This window comes from Dermacentor andersoni, chromosome 5 (genome assembly GCF_023375885.2).
Source record: "Dermacentor andersoni chromosome 5, qqDerAnde1_hic_scaffold, whole genome shotgun sequence".
Classification (NCBI taxonomy): domain Eukaryota; kingdom Metazoa; phylum Arthropoda; class Arachnida; order Ixodida; family Ixodidae; genus Dermacentor; species Dermacentor andersoni.
The window spans coordinates 17,380,466-17,400,777 of NC_092818.1; positions in this window are offsets into that span (position 1 = coordinate 17,380,466).

Consider the following 20,312-nt stretch of genomic DNA (forward strand, 5'->3'; position numbering starts at 1 on the left):
TCACGTTGTTCCGTTCCACTTACCATGTCGAGACAGGCTCTGCAGGATTGGTAGAAAAATCAGTGTGCGGGTGCATAGAAACTTCAGTGGCATTGCTGTTTCCAAGCGTTGGCATCCGCGCATTATGACTGCATATGCGTTGTGAAAAGATCCGCGGGGAAAGACAACAAGCTTCTTGAAAATGGTCACATGCTTTGAAGCTTCCCAATTGTAATTATTTCCCTAGTTCAGAATGCGGGGTTACACATTTACTGTTTCTTTCGTGGAACAATGTAGCGGTACTACTACTACTACTACTACTACTACTACTACTACTACTACCACTACTACTACTACTACTACTAATATTAAACAAAATAAATAAGTAAATAAATAAATAAATAAATAAATAAATAAATAAGGTTTACTTAACGTGTTCAGGAACAGCCCTAAGGTCTGAGTGCTCTCGCACGCGTACATTAAAATCCCCCGCCCCCCCCCCCCCCAAAAAAAAAGACACAATAACACTACAGGGTAATATAATTTTAAAGAAGCAGTGAATAAAAAAGAACAATCGTGAAAAGAACAGAGTACACAACACAAAGCGCAATATAAATCCAAAAAGAAAAGAAGGAGAAGAACAATTTAACTATGCATAAAACTATGACACAAGGCAAAGCTCGGAAAAGAACGATGACAGCGAGTTATGAAAAATATAAAGGTCCCGAAACTAAGCGTTATGAAGACACTGTTTTCTGTTGACGGTTGCGTGTTGTTGTTGACAGGCAGGGACATAGAGAGGTCTATGTTCTCATGATAAACTGATGAGTTCGGTAGAGGTGAGAATACCGTGAAACAGTTTGAAGAGAAACAGAAGGTCAGCGCGATTACGTCGGGAGTGAAGTAAAGGCGATGACAATTGTTGAACAGTGTTAGAACAAGGTGTAATGCCAGTGTTTGCAAAGCAGTGATCATATATGCTTAGAAACTTTTTCTGGACGCGATCTATAATGTCACTGTTGGAGCCGGAAAAACCATTCCAGACGGCCGACGCACATTGAAGTTGAGGAAGACAAATAATAATAATAATAATAATAATAATAATAATAATAATAATAATAATAATAATAATAATAATAATAATAATAATAATAATAATAATAGAGTGTTGGGTTCATGGTGGCGCGAGCTGAGGGTTATTTGAAAGATGTCGCATAGATGGTTGGAGAATAGGAAGCGATGCGCATATATAACACGTCCTTCTTCTTAACGAAAATCGGCTTTCTATCTAACAAAATTTAAGAACGTTAAAGATATGTTCCATTAAATAAAGTCGATTGAAAAGCTATCGCAAGTTAGAAACACTTTAGGCGACGTTTGTTCTAGTTACGTGAAGTCGTTTCTCAAGCTGCGGTATCGCGCGGAGGTGTGACCCTTCTTCCTGAACGAGTGGTTTGAGGTGGACCTGGCCAGAGTTGAATCTGCTGAGCGGGAACTGGTGGACACCCTTGGGTGAACGCTGATGTACTTGGCTCGGCCATGTCGTAGCCCTCTGGTGAAGCTTCGGTAAGAGTCTGTTCCGCAGCTCTTGGTCGTAGATGGATGCGGTTTCTGAAGAAGATGCCTCCAGTGTCTGTCTTTACGGCGTATCTGCGAGGTTCTCGACTCACATTGAACACTGCGGCTTTTTGCCCGTTGTGGCTGTGGTGAAGCCGCACCGGCTTACCAAAAATTAGTAGGTGGGAAGTTCCTTGTGTAGCAATGACCATGTTTGTGCTGTCCTTTTTTGTCTTTGCTGGTGTAGCGCAGGATAAAGTGCGTTTGGGAAGCTTGTTTTCAGGGCTTTTGGCAGGGTAGGCAGGAATGTGCGCAACTTTCTACCCATTAACAGCTCACCTTGGGACTCTCCTCCTACAGTTGGCGTCGAGCGATAGTCTAATAGCACTACTGCGAGCTCCTTGCCTTCCTCTGCTGCCTTTTTCTTCATTGAATTGGCTGTCTGTATGGTTCTTTCTCCCTGACCGTTTTCGCTCAACGGAAGTGGTGTGGTTTCATAATTATATTTTTTTCCTGTATCTGGAGCGATCTCCAGAGGAAGGAGTTGATGACCCAGGCGCATGGTAGCTGGTAACATAGCTAGAGCTTGTCCACGTTGAACTTAAGGTAGTTGGCGCGTGCTACTGTCAGCACCTTTATGAGGTCTGCCGCCTGTCCTTCAAGCCTTTGGGATGTCACTATAACGTCGTCGAAGTAGAGCTTCATGGGGAGTTACCATTCGAAGAGCCTCTCACTGGCTTGCTGAAAGAGCTCAGGAGACAACCGGACGCTGCCGTCGTTTAAGAGCACGGCTCTTAAGCACCCGTTCCTGCGGCTAGCATCGGCGTCGGCGTCCCTCGTAGCTGAGCGAACGAGCACAGCGAAGGATGAAAGAGCGAACGCAATGCGCAGCGGGGGATAAAAGACGGGTATGCCAAAACGAGCACAAGGAAAGCGGATGAAAAGGGTGCAGCAGAACCATAGGGCGGAAAGCGGACAAAGGGGGTTAGGCGAAAGCGTGAGAAAAAAAAATCATAGTGCCGCGAAAGACGGGCTCTGCGGCGATGATGGCTACGAGACGGCGCCAGAGTATCGTGCGTCGTCTGTTCACCGGTGACGCCACCGATACCATATGCGCTGCATGAGCGGCGGTCTGTCTACGGCGGCTGCTGGGAATCGCGCTTATGCGTCACCCCCGAGCTGCCTCTCGCCACCTGCCGATTAGCGAGGCAGTCGCACCACACTTCGCTCCGTTCGCAACGTGCCGCATGAGAACGTGCCAGCCAATATATCGCGAAATGAAAACACGTATAGAGCTGCGCTCAAATTTCGCATTAGGAAGTATCGTAATCGTCGGTGAACTTTTTTGTTCATGATGGCAAGTGGATGGACTCACTCAGAAGGCCCTGTGCCTTCCGTGATGATTCCATTCTGTTCCATTACTTACAGTTCTGCCTTGACTTTGTGCTCCAATGCACTGGGTAGAAGGCGTGGAGCCGACACCGTCAGAGTGACCACTTCCTTCAGCTTTGTGGAATACACCCCAAGCAGATTTAAGATGGCTTCAAATGCACCAGGAAAGTCGCCGAGCCCGTTTGAAGTCCTTGCGTTGCTGTGCACGCAGCTACAGTCGTACGCTGGGGCTGCCTTCTCGTGATGAACTTTGAGGCATTACATTTGTTAACACCGAAAATCGGCTTCAGTGGTCGGCTGACGACGAGGAACTCAAGGGTGCACCCGTTTTCTTCAGTCGAGCAGCGCAGCTCACATTCGGCGTCGATGGGAAGTGTTTTTCCCGTATACGTAGTCACTCGTGCCGTTGTTGGCTTGAATGCAGGTTGCGATGGCGGCCATGTGCTGGTTGATTCTTGGGAATTATACTTACGTCGGAGCCAGTGTATAGCCTGAAGCGGACGTTGTGTCCATCTACGCTGACCATTTCTATCCACTTCGAGATCATATTAATATTGGGGAGGTTGCTGATCGCGTGGGCAAATTGCGTTGCTCATCCTGTTGCTTTATATCCTCTGCTGCTGTAGACGATGCTGCCTGGTTGGCCTTGTCCAAACAGGCTTGCGAATCCCCTGAATTCGCCGTAGTTGTAATATTTGGACCTACAGGCAGTACATTCGCGCTGTGTATGCGTTATTCCACAGCGTGAACATTTTTGTTGTGGTTTCACCTGTGGTTTCAGTTGCTGGTTCCTCAACGTTGCTGGATGTTGTGAGCTCAATTTGAGTTCGTTGCTTCTGCTTTCGTATGGTTTCTACTTTAAACATCGGCTCTTTCAAGCTCCTTTACGAGATTTTTTTTTTATTTTCCCCTGCCTAATACGTAGTTACTATTCTGTCGAGCGTCAAGTGCCATTCGTGAAAAAGGCTTTCTCGAAGTGCTACGTCTCGTATTCCTACAATGATGCGGTCGCCAAAGAGTCGGTCTTTCTCTTTTTCCCCGAAGCCGCATTTTTCTGCTTGTCTCCGAAGGTCTCTTATAAACTGGTCCAATGTTGGTTTCTTTTTGATTCAGTGTGTTGAAGACAGCAGGCGCATGTATTACGTTTTTGCATAGCTTGTAGAGGGCGTCGAACTGTTCTAAGAAGTCGGTGACTTCATACCTTGGCTCTATACGCCGTCGGCCGTTGAAGGTAGAGGGGGAAATGTCTGGGCGATGGGCGACATGGCGGCCTCGGGCGCTGAGTAGATGGAGGAGCAGGACCTTTCGCGCGGCTGCGGGTTCGGTGTCTTGTTGGTGGAGGGAGTCGGACACGGGACCAGCCCAGTAGAGAGCAGAGGTCGAACTGTGTTTATTCAGGATGTAAAGATTCAGGATTCGTAACACAGGAGGCGCAAGCTGTCTGTTACTTTGAGAGACGTCGCAGAGATGGCAGGAGAAGAGGAAGCAATGCGCATATATAACAATGAGAACGTTCATAGGTATACGTTAAAAAGGTCATTGTTTTACTAATGCAAGGTCCAGTTTCTATTGAGTACTGGGAACGAATGTGCAAGAGGGTCCAAATCCGGCATGGCTATTGTAAACTACCTCAAATTAATAAAACTAAAAGAAAACCTCTTGTAAACAAGTGCTCGGAGGTCCGTGCAGATATTAAATGATATTTCAGTTAATATAACAACTATTCTTTTAACTTTTGAACATCTTTTTTCAGACAAAGGAAATGGTTCTTGCACCGCTGTCCCGAATCCGTTCTGGACATGCCCAGGTAGGCCTGTCTCACCACTCTAAATTTCTTCTGCGAGCCAATCTTGTCCACCCTCATGGTTCAAGAGAGAAATTGAGAGAGAGAGAGAGAGAGAGCCGACAGGTTAACCAGAGGCGAGTTTTCGGTTTGCGACCCTGCACTGCGGTGGGCGATATGGGGTTGTAAAGACTACAAAGAGCGAGAAAAGACAGGAACAAGGAAAAAAAAAAGACTCAGTTCTGCCCGAAAGTCGATGCACCGATTGCGATAGCAAATTACTAGATAGCTGTACGAAATAAGGATAGTAGATTTATCAGCGTATGACCTTGCAAACACTCGCTTACTAACTAAATTAACAATGATAGAATATGTAAGCGTTACTGAACGAAGATGTAGAAAGAGACACACAAAGACAGCGCTGTCTTTGTGTGTCTGCTTTTTCTACGTCCTTGTTCAGTGGCGCTTACACATTCTACTATGGATCGAAGCCAACTAGCCCACCAACACGTTTTAACTAAATTAACAAGCACGGCGTCACGCGCGAACTGGTAAAGATGAACGCATCTTGCTCGGTGAGCGCGGAAACTCGCTGTCAAAATGCGGGATTGAGGTAATCGCGGCAGCAGTAAGCGGATTGACCTTCGTGCATGTCTCGCTTCCACGCGAACGAAACGTCGAAATCACAGTGCATACGAAGCTACCCGCACTACGCGCATACTGCAAACATCTCAGATAGCTTTGAAGATGAGGCCCGCGCAGGCGCGCACTTGGGCCACGTCGCAGATCTCCTCCAAGACACACGAGCGCCGGCAACGCGTCCCTACGGCCTCCGCTAAAGGCGCCTACTACGGTCTCCGCCATTCGCGTGCCCTACGCCGCGTATGTCTACACTCTGCACGGAGTGGTGGGCGAGGAGGACATCGAGGCACCCTAGCAGCCGCAGAAGGGGCCCCCTTGCCTTGTGCGCCTGACCCCCGTGCCTTGCGCGCGACAGGAGCACGCTTCCAGTCCGCGTTCCTCGCTCGCGCACGCGAGATTGAACTGCCTTCGCCAGCTCACCCTCGCAGGCTTTCACTCGCACATATAGCATACGGCGGCGCGGCGACAAACTTATCGCCCTTGTACTTCATGCAGAACCTCACGGTGACGACGATGGCAGAAATCCGCCTGGAGTGTCCATATAATTGCTATCGCAATAAAATTAGGGTTGGTCCTTCTTTCATAGGAATCGGTAGAACACGAAAGTGAAACGTCTCTTTACAGAAGCTGTTTCATGTTTGCTTCGTAAATTGACGTTCCGCTGCAGTGAAAGGCGCACGATGTGACGGTCAGCGACCGTGTTGCAGGTTTGCTTGGCGTGCGGCGTCCTGTTGGCAAGCGGCGTCCAGCTGCCGAGTCGCTTCGGCGACATTACGAGCACTTTGGTCCGACTCCGTAGTGTCTTGGGTAGCCAGTTGAGTTGCGACGCGCTCAGCTTCAGAAATGCGAGCAGCCGAATTAACAGCATGCGCCGCGAATGCTCGAAGGTGTTCTGCTTCGTGCTGGCATTCTGCTTCACGCTGGCATTCTGCTTCACGCTGGTGTGTCTCTAGCCGGACCAAAGCGACATTCACCCGTCGACGCCATTGCTTTTTTGTGCCGCTTAGCGCAGCAGTTTCTTTACATGGTGCCATCGCAAGGGAAGCAGTAGGCGGTGTGTAAGGACTGCTAATGCATGTTGAAGCTGAACTCCGTAGGCGACGAGGTGCCACAGACTGATCTGACGCGAAAGACAAACCATGTGCGCAAAGTGCCAACACCAGGCTATACCACGTTGGAGCCTCTACGGTGTTATGGCTACCCAAGCTCTCCCTGTCGGCGCTCGGTAGTGTCACGATACAGTACTTCGCTTCACTGCTCCTATCTCCATCTCGCAAGCTGGTTGCAGCACTACCGAAGGTACAAGGTGCACAGGGGTATCCTGGCTCAGCGGTATATAGTTCCGGGCGTAACTGGCTGATTGTTGGGTATACACTACATAATTTTATTTTTCGTCTCTGCTTGATACGGTACAGCGATACGTGATATGTCAGCCAGCAAGAAACAAACGGCAGCAAGAAACCCTGCCAGCAAGAAACAAGCGGCAGAATCAATCATCGTTAAGTCTCTTCTCAAGATGAGGTGAAATCATAGGTATGTTTTGTCGTGATTATTGAGATAATCATCATCATCATCATCATCAGCTTGGCTACGCCCACTGCAGGGCAAAAGCCTCTACCATACTTCTCGAATTACCCCGGTCATGTGCTAATTGTGGCCTGCCAACTTCTTAATCTCATCCGCCCACATAACTTTTTGCCGCCCCCTGCTACGTTTCCCTTCTCTTGGAATCCAGTCCGTAACCCTTAATGACCATCGGTTATCTTCCCTCCTCATTACATGTCCTGCCCATGCCCATTTCTTTTTCTTGATTTCAACTAAGATGTCATTCACTCGCGTTTGTTCCCTCGCCCAATCTGTTCTTTTCTTATCCCTTAACGTTACACCCATCATTCTTCTTTCCATAGCTCGTTGCGTCGTCCTCAATTTAAGTGGAACCCCTTTCGTAAGCCTCCAGGTACCTGCCCCGTAGGTGAGTTCTGCCCCGTAGGTGAGTACGTAGGTGATTATTGAGATCGGCTGCTCGTTTTCACCCTGCTAGGACTACAGACACGGCAACGAACCATAAAACTGGTTTGATTTCTAGTTAGCAGATGGCGCCGCAGCATTAGTGTTAGTGATGCATTGACGATGCGAAGCGCTATAAAGGCCTAATTGTTCACTGCATCATTACTTTACTATCCCGCTCTAGCATGGTACGTGATTACGGCAGCGAGCAAGCGCCAAGTAGTGCTGCGTTCTCCAGGGTAGCGTACCCCACCGCTGCCGACAGTTGTTGCGACGCCTGTTTCTCGGAGCTCGACCGGCATTACTATTGGGTAGCAGGGCGTTGTCGGCGGGCTGTAGTTGCCCGGTAGACCTTGGCGATCAGGCCGGGACGAGATGACTTCTAGTGCGAAACTTCCACGGTTTATTCAGTGGTTGGTGAAAGATGAGAAGAAGAGAATGAATTGAAAAAGTACATTGCTTGGCCCATTAAATAGGCCCACTAAAATCGTAGGCGCGATCTGGCTCACGTCAATGTCACGTGACATGCACTGAGTCCCACGGTGTTTGGCGGCGGCACCCACTTTCCCAGGACGATGTTTTCCCGAGCTTGCCTCTGCTGGTGGCAACCCGCGGGTCCTCGGGATAGTAGGCAGCTGATCCCTTCTCTTTCGCGCGTCGTTGGTTTGCAGAAAGGGCGTCTGGTTGTGGATGGGTGGCTGATTTATTTTCCCAGTTGACGTCTTCACAAGCGTACCTCTGCTGGCGGCAGCCTGCGGGTCCTGGGGATCGTAGGCAGCTGATCCCTTCCCTTTCGCGCGTCGTTGGTTGGTCGAAAGGGTGTCTGATTCTGGATGGGCGGCGGAACCATTCTCCCAGTTGACGTCTTCATGAGCGTGCCTCAGCTGGCGGCACCCCGGGGTTCCTATCTGGTTCACGGAAAGCGTTCTCCCCTAGAGTTTGAGAGTTCACGGAAAGGGTTTTCATGCACCCATACAAAGGGGCCTGTGAACACTTCGGGGCATGCGCCAGACCGGCGTCCCCTCGAGACAACCATAGCAAATTAGGAATCCATTCTTCGTTTCGCGTAGGCATGCCCACACAGGAAGGGACCTGCAAATACTGCGGTGCACCTGCCAGACCGGTAACCACTCGAGACAACCACAGCAAATTAGGAATCCACGCTTCGTTTCGATGAGGCATGGTGTTTGAGCATCCTTTTGCCCGGGGTGTTGCACGCCAACCGTAGCAGTAGACACCGAGCAGACGCTGTGGTGCACGTGAACATTTGTAAGGGCATTCACCCATGCTGCTTGCTAAGGAGGCTGCAAGATAACTACAGGGAAAGCATATAGGTAAAGTGAAGCCCTGCTGTCGCATGCATGTAAACGCAGCTTATGGTTACGGCGTTGAAACCTTTTCTTTTGCGTCAGTCCACCACCCATAGAGCATGTAAAAGGATGGCAAGCAGACGCTGAGTAGACGACGCGGCGCAGATGAGCACATCTCGAGATGACATTCGGCCTTCCTATTGGCTAAGAGTTCGTGTAGCTTCCACAGTGCTGCAAGCAGCCAGCTATTTTACCCTTGGCGCCGACGTCACATCTGTTACATTCGTTGCGGGAAGTCAAGCGCGTCTCACGGTATAAAGGCTTTCATGCTAAAAAAAAAGAAAGGAAATACTCAGTGTCCATCCACTCCGTGAAGAAGGATGACCAGCGAAGCAGTTTATGTGGGCCCCTTAATGTAGATCTACACCTCCGCCGCGGGTTGGCCTGGAATTGCACTATCTTCTTTATTTTATCGACTAATACATTTTTCTGGTCCTTGGCAGCTGTATTGTGACGCTAGCACTTCAAAAAGAAAATGGACGGTAGCGTACAGAAGCCAGTACAATGCATCTGCAATTTCGCGCATATGTGGCGGTAACCCATGATAGGTGCCATGTCAGCTTGCTGATTGGCTGAAGGAATAGGCCTTGAAAAGCGTCACAGGACGGGCAGTTTCGTAAACCTCCATTTGACGATGCATGATTTTGCACTGGGCGGCCATTGCAGACATTTTCCGCCCTAATTTGTGCTGCTACGAGCCGCGTGAATTATGCTAGTGAGCAGCCATATGCAATGGCGGCCGAGATGAATGCGTATCGCCACATTTCCCCCGTCGTTGGGCGCCATGAAAATCTTTTGTTCCACATATTCCCTGTCATTTGACGCCATTAAAATCTTTTGGTCATAAGGCGCGCTCATAGTTTTTGCAACGCCCTCGGGTGGTGTTGGCATTTGTGTTTTGGGCCATCATTGTCCAAAGAACCCGTTTATATATGAAATAATATTGGTGGAGCATAGCAAACTTTCTGCAACTTTGCCCACTTTTCCCTCTTGCCTTTGTATTGTAATCAAGATTAATGTCTTTTCGCAGATTCAGAAGTTATGACAACGAATAGAGAACACGAGCGTAGGTAGCCCTTCCACTCTGCAGTGGGTGGTCCCCTCAGTGCAGAAGTCCAGCGGCCTTTGCTGCCCTTCTCGCTCGGTTAACCAGGTTGAGCGGGTCCGCCGAGTCTGAGCTGGACAGCGCTGCCTCCCATTGCCGCCTGATTGGGTGTGTTTGAATGTGAGCTGTGGTGTGCTTGCGCAAGCCGATACCATGTGGTAAAGCGTTGGGTATTGATCGCAGTGTGGGTATTTATAGGAATACAGCACAGGCGTTTATGGCGCGGTAGAGGCTCAAGTGAGGATATGTGTTTGGAGGTTTCGCCATATTACGGCTTCCTCTCGCGTCAGAGCATTATGAGGCAGCGGTAGTGTTCTTCGTGAAAGGCGATAGTGTTGTAGGATGTGCGTGTAGGTTAATGGTATGGGCTCGGGGTGGAACTACTCGGCGCGGCCCTCTCGCGGCTCCCGGTGTGCATGCGCTCGGGCGTAGGCGTATGCCTGCTGATTGCAGCGAAAGGACTTATGGCCCCGGAGTCCGCAGGAGTTATATCTATGGCAGGAGCTGGTGCGCCCCAATCAGAATGCGATGTGCTGCCCAGGAAATCTTGGCCCTGGAAAAATTTCTGCATGCCGTCTGAGAGTCCGTCAGAACTGTGACGTCCTCCCAGTGCGGTCTCGTCGTGATGGCTAACGCTATCGCTAGTTCCTCTGCATCGCCGCTCTGGAAACCGACGACGCATTGTCGACTACCCTGGTGACAAATGCAGTGGTTCTTGCGGTGCTGGCCGCGTCTACGTATAAGACATAGGCGTGGTTCTCATACTTCCTCACAAGCGTCAGTGCTCGGGCATGCCGCCGTCCGATGTGGAAGGTCAGGTGCATGTTTTTGGGTATTGGTGAGACGTGGATAGTTTCCTGTATTCGCGTTGGCATTTTTGTCAGTGCGCTGGTATTCCGCATGGAATACCCAAGACGTTCCAAGACGCAGTGTTCCGCTGTTGTGCGTTGTAGCCTTTCGTTCTGGTTTACCAGGTGGGCCTCTATAATTTCCCGCGCGTTGTTGTACACCCCTGTCTCCTCGAGGCGAAAGGTAGCCGTTCCGGGTGGGAGTCCAAGCACTTGCTTATACACCTTGCTTATCAGCCGGTCGAGTACCTCCACTGCCACATTGCTGACACTTAAATATGGTGCCGAGTACGCAATGCGGCTCACAACCAGAGCCTGCACTAGTTGGATCAGGTCCTGTTCCTTTAGTCCCCTCTTCCTGCTGGTAATTCGTTGCATCATGCGCAAGACCTGCGTGGTTGGGGGGGCAATAAATGTTGAGGACGAAGGCGCTCTGTTTCTGGTTGCTTTTGTATATTATTTCGAGAAGTACATGTAGTATGTCCACGTCATCTATGGGTTTGTGTTGTATGGTTGTGATGTTTCTGTCTACTATTGTGGCTACCTTCCACTTGTCGTCTTGACTTGTGTGGTATTCTTCGTAGCCATGTAGTGTTGGTCGGGTACCGGGCTCTTGTAGGGCTATGACCCCCGGTGGCTTTGAGGAATGGGCGATCAATTGTGTCAGCAGCCCTTTCTTCCTCCGGTACCCACGGCAGTTCCATTGCCAAATTTCTAAGTTTTCTTTGACTTGCCTGTATGGTCTAGGCATTGTTGGACGTTGTGGTCGGTGATGTCACAATTTGGTTCGGTGCTGCTACAGGTGTGGCCTTGTAAAGGTTCGGTCGTAGCGTCTTTCGTAGTTTTATGGAGTGAAGCTGGTTCCTAAGCTTGCTATCTACAGTGGCTTCCATGTGTTTTATTGCTGCATCTGTGCGTTGTATTGCAGCCTGTGTTATTTGTTCCAACTGGGCGCGTGTAGCGTCCATGAAGGCTTGCATCTGGGTGCGGATGTCATCGACATGGGTTTGTAGGTCAATGATGTCCTTGTGCGGAGCCATCTCTTGTGGTATTTGTGTGAGTTGTATCGCTTGTTGTTTGAGTTGTCTGTTTTCTTGTGTGAGTGTTTGTATCTGTGCGCGCATGGTGGCGAGTTGCTGTTCCAATTTAACAGATGGTGGCGTCTGTGGTTTTTTATACGAGGGGGAGGCTACTGCTGTCCAGCTTACCTCGTTTTCTTTGGTGGTAGTCCTCTTGAGTGAGGCTTCCTTGGTCTTTCGGTGGTGTTGCCTGGGCCCCTTGTCTTTGAGTGCCGCGGTGGCTGGTGCTGCCTGCTGTCCTTGTTTGGGCGTCGACCGGGATCGCCGTCTGGGCGACCGAAAGTGAGACCGAGGGCGAGAGCAGGAGCGGGACCTGGACCTTGGGTTGGAACCGGACCAGGATCCGTAGATGCTCGGAGACTCCGAGTAGTCGGAGTCTTCCCGCTCTGAGCTGAACCATCGCGGGCGAAGGTCAGCCGCCTTGGTCGACGAGTGACCGGGCGGGGCTGTCGTTGGGTTTTGGATGTGGTGGCGGCAGGCTTCCATCTGCATGGAATGCGCTTGAGCTTGTTGTTGCACTCTGTTGCGGCCGTGAGATGGGCCCCTCCGCACAGGGCGCACTTCGGAACACAAGTGTGTCCGGGGTCTGGGTTAATGTGGTTGCAAACGTTGCACGCACGAACCGTTGGCACGCCGTTGTAGGGGACTCAGGATGCGTCTTAACCACCCGGAGGTTTTTTACATGCACGCAATTAATGGGCGGTATACGAGCATTCTTGTATTCCACTCCCATCGGAATGCGGCCACTACGTTCGGGATCAAGCCCGGAACTCAAACGAAAACCGAAAACCGGGAAAGAAAGGATATTTTTGCTCGAACAGAAACTGAACCGGAACTCAATGATTGTTTTCACTCCGGAGTGAAACCGAAGGAAAAAATAACGGTTTTCTGTACAGGTTGGCCTCCTGGTCTGGAGCCATTTCATCAATGCTTTGCCTGCACTTGTGGCTGAGCTCTGCTGCCTTATCTGTAAGTAAGCGCCATCGTCCCTTGATTTTAAAGGTAGTAGTACCGTTAGCAAGCGTTTAGCTTATCGCGTCTTGGGGCAGAGCAGGAGTTTTCTTAACGCGACAATATTTGCATCAGGTTGAGATGCGTGCAAAATACCTGGGATGGTGGAACACATATTCCTGGTGCTGGTCTCCAGTATGACTGTAAACGGCAGGTAATGATCTCTTCATTAGTGCCAAAACACAACAGGCCGTTTAGTGAAAAAGCGTTTCTGGGCCATTGACTGGACATATCCATGAAGCAATCCATCAAGGTTCATTTGAAATATTTGGTTATCCCACGCCTAGATTCAAGGCTGGGAACGGGCCCTTCGAACACGTACTATCGCGCTCAGTATGAGTTGCAACCCAAAAAAGTTTTGTTTTTCCTTTGTTTAAGCGCTTTCATAATGTCATGCAGTGCTCGCTTGGCACTTGTCGTTTCTATTATTGAAAGAACTGACCGTGGTATGCCCTGTTCCAACTCATTTTAATCGCGATAGTACCTGTATATAATCGTATTCTACTTCCTGTATTCATCCTTACTCCTCCGTTGCCTATTTTTCTCCTTTTGCCTCTCTCCCTGAGAAGAGCGAAGGACTCTGTGTTTCCTCAATATATTCTCCTCTCTCTTTCTGTCTCCCGCAATAAAGCTCCGCTTTACACAGATTCCAGCATTGGTGTTGGATCTGCATAATGTTTTTGTAACTACATGCTACCTGAAGGACTAACAACAGGCGTAATCCTTCAGTAGGGTGCAGCAGCGTCAAACTTTTGCACAAAATAAATTTGTACAGTTTTTCTGTAACTATTCTTTGCTTATTGAAATGAACTTGAGCCGATTCGAACCGGTTTGAACCTTTGTTTTTTTTTTTTTTCGCTCCAGAGTTGAACCGTAACTGAACCGCTTTCGGTGACCGAGAAAAGTTTCAGCTCGACACTCTGGTCATAGCCACTGGGCTACCGCTGTGGGTGCTTTCGCAAATTCGTGTTATCTAATTTAGAACGTCTAAATTGTGCCTGACTCGATGCTTGATGACGCGAGTGCCAGACTCGCACAAGGAAATCGCGGTGCCCGCAATGGAAAATGCGTTTTCGAGTGCATAAAATCATTCGCGATTTCTTTTTATTGTGTCCGCGAATGTACCATACGCTTTCATTACTGAAATAAATCTTTGAATGGTGTATATATTGTAACGTAATTTCAAGTTCATAACTGCGAAGGACAAACAGTAGCGCGTAGAAAGCAAGGACGAGACGAGTGCAACAGGACTGGCGTTTACTTCCAATTCAGGTTTAAGAAACGTGATTTATAAGTGCAGCGCGAGAACAGCGTGATCAAACTACCAAGCAATAGAGAGTCAACAAAACCACCCAAAACGAACGCATCACAGCACTGCACTATGACAGAACCGTGCGGCTCAGTATACCAGAAGTGATAAACAGGCAATCGAGATCGTACAAGAACTCGGGAGCGCACGTAGGCGAACATTGCTAAAGGCGTGGAGGCGTACCGGAACCTGAGTGCACCACCCTTTAAAGCGGCCACGATGTAGAACAGAGAAGGAAATGGTCGAGGCCTTTCATATTCTCAAGTCTGGTGACAGGTGCTTTAGCACGCCTTCTGCAGCACTTAATCGCAAAGAAATAACCTTCCTAGAAGGACATGTGTAGTGTCCTTGTTTAATTGGCGCAGTGCCCCGTAATTCAACTTTTATGTCTTTTTCAGTCAAGTATCTTCGTTCTTTTTTTTTCTTATTTTATTGTTCTGTTATGTATTCCTTCCAGGATTTGCTTACCGCCTGTGCGTTTGCTTATTCAGCATTTTAAAAAGCTTTTTATTAGTTGGTAAGTCAGTGCAACCCACGCGAACCTTCAACCTACCTTCGTGTACTTCTCTGAGGCAAGTGTCGTGCTGTGGTATCACCTCGATTATCTGTTATTACTCGTGGTACACTGGGTCGCACGGTATGTGCGTGTGGTAGTTTTGGGGTGTCATGGTGACTTCGTTGGCATTTGGTTGCTTTATCATGAATGCCATGCGTCACACTGTTTTCGTATTCTATTTAATAATATTCCGTTGATTCAATAAACCTCAGTTGGAAGTAAGCGCCGCTCCTGTCTACTGGTCTAGTCCTTGTTTATTTTTTTTCGGTTTTCCTTCTCAGCATTTGAGGCTTCCAATTATTTTCGTACCTTACAACTCATTGCTGGATCAGAAAGAGAAAGAGTAATTTATTTACACACAAAGGCAGAGAGATCGGCCTGAGCTATATATAGACCTGCCTTAGCTCAAACCCTAAAACAAATGAACGGAAGCAGGTCCGATAGTGCTAGGTTTTGTGCCATTGCTTCCGCTTCTTGAGGCTTAACGAAGCGTGGCTGTAGGCAGTAAATTTCTTTGGAGGATACAGCCACGCATGTCCTAGAGAAATTGAATTTCCCTCTGTAAGCGAGGAGACTGAAGCTGGCCTAAGCTCTTTGACCCCATGGCTTGGCATGCCCATTTAGGGTATTGGTCACCTGTTGATTTTATTGGGCTGTTGTATACTCCACTTAATTGACAGTCCCTGCAGACTATTTGAAGAACACTACCCATAAACACGTAGTGTGGGTAAATTTCCTGACACACGTCGACAAAGCGTGTCGTCTGATCTGCGCTGCTCTTTATTGCGCAATTACTCGCAGACGTCATCAAACTATACGACAGCTTTCTGGATGTCATTAACTCCAGTAGCCACTGTGCTGTCCGCATGGCTTCTCGTCAGTTTCTTGTATGTTGCGCTGTATACTGTCGATAATAATGGGAAAATTACACATCCATCAAATCGTAGCAATTGCTACAAAGGACACCCATACGGGTTCTTCGAATGAAAAAGCCTCGCAGTTGAAGAAAAAAAATTAAGTTAGTGTTTCTTGAAACTGACAACATGAGCCAGCTCATCGGTGATCTTGTTAACTATCAGAGCTATGAAATCAGTAACATTGTTGAACCCCTGTCATTTTGGAGACTTCAAACTGTCCAGTGGCCAGTGCTTTCTCTCTGCGCGCCGAGTCCTCTTGCTTTATCTGTTTCTAGCGCAAACGTGGAAAGAGCATTTTCAAAGCTGAGAATCGTCGATCGAAAGGAGCACGCTTCCTTCAGTGACAGCAACCTCGTAAGATATACTTGCATCTATTACAACAAGCTTTAAGGTTGTAATACGCACGAACGTAGTTGTTTTGTATTCAAGTATTTGTGCTTGTGTGTATATGTGTTTGTCCGTTCAAACCTTCCGGACAACCAATATACGCTTCGTGTGTTCTGATGTTTTCGTGTTCAGATATCATTTCGTCTAAAATTTTAGAGTATTGAAAACAATGCAAAATAAAACACCGAACTTCTGAGAATTCTGGATTTACGACTAATGAACTCCGATAAACGCCGAATTTCCGCCAAAAAATAAACTCCAAAAAACGCCCTCCAAATTTCAAGAAAAATAAACTCCGAAAACACAGAGCCCTAGCTATAACTTAAGAATTCACACCAAGAATTCCCTGCCTAAAGCTACATTCGGACGCGATATGCATTCACTCTTCCTCTTGTCTTTTTCTCTATACTTCTAGGGCAGCTTGTATTTATGCGCATTATGGGCAGTGGCAGTAATGAAGTGCTTTCACGTTAGCATTTTTATTTTCGCGCTTGGAAACGTTTTGTCAATGACACGCTCTGTTTTTATTTTCATTTTTCACCCTGACAGGAGATCCCGCCTACGGTTCTTGAACCATGACACCACGTACTGTACATGTAAACTTTTTAATATTTCACGCAATTTTCAGAAAACTCTGTACTGGAATTTTTCGCGTGATTTTTTTTTTTACTGAAAGACCTGTAAATGGTGTAACACAGAATCTGGCATGTCGAGAAATCTTTACCCAAGCCGGTGCATGAATTAAAATTCGGTGCTACGTTCTGCAGTTGCACTTTGGCCTAAAACTAGAAACGCAGTTATGATAAATTTGGCGGCATTGACCTTTTCTTTTCATTGACATGCCTACAATAGCTTTATGTAGCTATTCTTGACGGGAAGAAGCACGCTTAGATCAGTAAAGACTGCACATTCAACATCGGTTACAAAGCTTCTTCAGTTGTATCTCTGGCCATTCGTACAAGACATCAACAACAATTAAATGCTATATTAGTCGTAAACTATCAAGTATAGTACTTAATTAATCAATAATTGGCTTTTTGATCTACAGAAGCTTTGCCCAATCGAATCAAGAGAGAGAGCAAGGAGAGCAAAAGCATGGAGGTCGACCAGACGAGCGCTCGGTTTGCTGCCCTGCACTGCAGGTAAGGGAAAGGGGAATAGAACGAGGAAGGAGGGAGAAAGGGAGCACTGAGGGCACGTGGAATGATGCACAGAACCACGAAAAGTGGTCTTTTCAAGTACTGCACTAGTGCACGAATCGTTTTTTGTGCATGTCACGAGTGTAGCCTTGGTCCGAGTATCTTTGACCCAGAGAATAGTCTCAAGTCCAGTCGGTTTAAAGTTGCCCTGAAACAGAGGTGTTGTACGTCATAGTGAGGGCAGGCACACAATAGGTGTTCGATGGTTTCTTCGCGCCTACAGGAATCGCACATCGGATTGGCTCTCGGCCCTTTCCACACGATAGGAGTAAGCGTTCATGAACACCACTCACAGCCACAAGAGGCACAGCAAGGTTCTTTTGCCGCGGGAGTTGTAGGCATAGCAGTTGTAGGCGTAGAAAGTGTTGCAGCTTATACAGTCGGCAAGTGAAGGCACTTTAACTCCAGAAACCTTGACCTTTTGCGTGCAGGCAGACTAAGTTCCCTGACAGTGTCCGTCCTCGTCAAACGTATTGGACGGGTCCGGGTGTCTTCGTGGGCAGACTGGGCAGCCCTGTCAGCAAAGTCGTTACCGACGATGCCATGGTGAGCAGGAATTCACTGAAAGATTATGCTGTGCCATGTTTCCAGGGCATCGTGGTGTACTTCCTTGATGTTGTATATAATCTGCTCGTAAGTTCTGTGATGTAAGGCAGACTTGATACTGAGAAGAGCTGCCTTAAAGTCACAAAATATGACCCGTTTCTGTGCCGGCTCTTTGGTGAAGTAGGACATAGCGGCATGGTATGCTGCAAGTTCTGCTGATGTAGATGTAGTCATTTGTGACAATTAGAATTGCACTTTAACCTGCTTAGCTGGAACGACGAATACGGTAGTTAAGCTGGTAGGCCTCTCCCTGCGACTTGCAATATATATATATATATATATATATATATATATATATATATATATATATATATATATATATATATATATATGTGTGTGTGTGTGTGTGTGTACGCGGTCATGATATGTCTCGTGGTGCACTAATAGGAGGGTCCGTTGCTTCAGACCCGGCGACGGATGATTGGGCTTCTTTGTAATTCCGGGAATAGCAAAAGTCACTTGAGGCTGTCGCAGGCACCACAGAGGAGATGAAGGCTACGCCACCGGTGTATAAGATGACGGTATGCACTCTTGATGAGTGCTAATCACCCTTGAAAAGGTCGCTTGAGGTCTCTCGGCTGGTAGGGAAGCTCTTCACAGAAGGCGAATGTGCGCTCTGAGAGAGTCGACAAGTATGTGTGTCTGGATCATATGGTCTCTCGCAATGGCAATTTTTGCTGTTGTTGAGGTGCACTGAAGCAGCCCTAAACACGTACGTGAGCCTTGACCTTGTACGCTCTCCAGAGCGCGAATGTTCGTCTTGCATGTATTTGACAAAACTGGTAGATTGTAACGTAGGAGTCCAAGGAACAGTACCCTGCACAGATGCAGCATAGAGTGGAGTGGTGTATCCCAGTTTTTTACTGCAGAGAAATTTGCAGGCCTGAACAATGCCAATTAACTACTTCAGATAGATGCAATGAGGGCTCCACGAGAGGTTTCGGTCAATGATGACACCCAGAAAGCGATGCGTCTTAGCATAGGACCCAGTTTGACCGTTGATTGAAACAGGATACGAGATTTGCTTGCGCGTTAAGCGAACCAACGCACACTTTTCGGTAGACACACTGAGGCCTTGTTCACGGAGAGAAGACGCCATCGTGGTTGACGCCCGCTGAAGCCTGGCCCGCACCTGAGGGCGAGTCACTGGAGAAGCCCAGACGCAAATGTCGTCGGCGTATATTGAGACATGTACTTACGCGATAAGTACTCCGCAAGTCCTACCAGAAGGATGTTGAACGATATGGGGCTTAATACTCCACCCTGCGGCAAGCCACCGCAGATATAATGTTCCGAAGTTGGGCCGCCTTCAGTTTGTAAGAAAAAGCACCTCTCAGCTAAATAGCCCCGAATCCATTGATACATCTGGCCACCAACTCCCACAGCCTCAAGTGAGTTCAGTACGGTCTCATGGGCGATGTTGTCTATGCTCCGGTGACATCGACAAAAAGCACCACTTCAGAAGTCAGAACTGGTTTTATTTAGGCATCTAAATGAATTAAAATATTTTTGTACAGAGAAGGATGTCGCATAGTCAAAGTCTGTATCCGGACCTCCTATAGTAGTGAATGTAGAAAAATTAATTAAAGCAGCAAATAGCAGTAGTGAAACAAATCATAAAATGCATTGCAGGCAAAGCAAATAAACAATAAGAGCCCTATCGAAAACAAATAAAATACATCGCAGGCAAAAAGAAGAACGAAAGAACCGCGAACAAAAGAACGAAAGGCTAAAATTAGACAGGGTAAGAAACACAGGCAATTCAACGCTTCTAAGCAGTCGGCGGATGGTTATGGGGTGAGAAATAGAAAAAATAAACGAAAAAAAGAAAAGAAAAATAAGTCACATCTATTTTCAACAATGTCAAAAAACCCGTGATGAGATGCTTCATCAACAAAATGTTGTGGAGAGGTAGGTGTGGTAGGGAGCGGGACAACAAAAAAAAAAAAACTAAAAGGAAGGAACCACAATTATGCCGAATATAGCATGCGTGTGAGGAAGGTTTTCCGGTTCTTTTCTGAATTTGTCAATTGATTGAAAGATTTTGATTGCTGGTGGTATGGTATTCCAGCGACAAATTCTGGTGAAGCAGACGGTTTGTTTGCCATAGTTGGTGTGAGCTAAATGTAAAATAAAATTGTGATTGTGTGCAAACCTTGTCAAGTTAGTATTCCCTAGGTTGGATTGAGGGATGATGAACAGAGGAAGCTGTCTGTTGATTTGCTTGAATAATAATATACTTAGCTTGTGTTTGAAAGTGTTATCAACAGTTACAATGTTGCTGGCGTGGAGGAGTGCTTTCGCGCCCCTGCGATAAGGACTACGGGTAAGTATTCTAATGGATTGATTTTGTAAAGTTTGAAGGGAGAAAAAAATTATTACTAATCTTACTCCTAGTATTATATAAAATATTTACCAAAATAATCTCCAATACAATAAGGGCAACACTGGACTTTAGTCAACCAAGGGAACAGGCTGGCTTCAGGAAGGGATACTCTACAATGGATCATATCCATGTCATTAATCAGGTTATTGATAAATCTGCAGAGTACAGTAAGCCTCTCT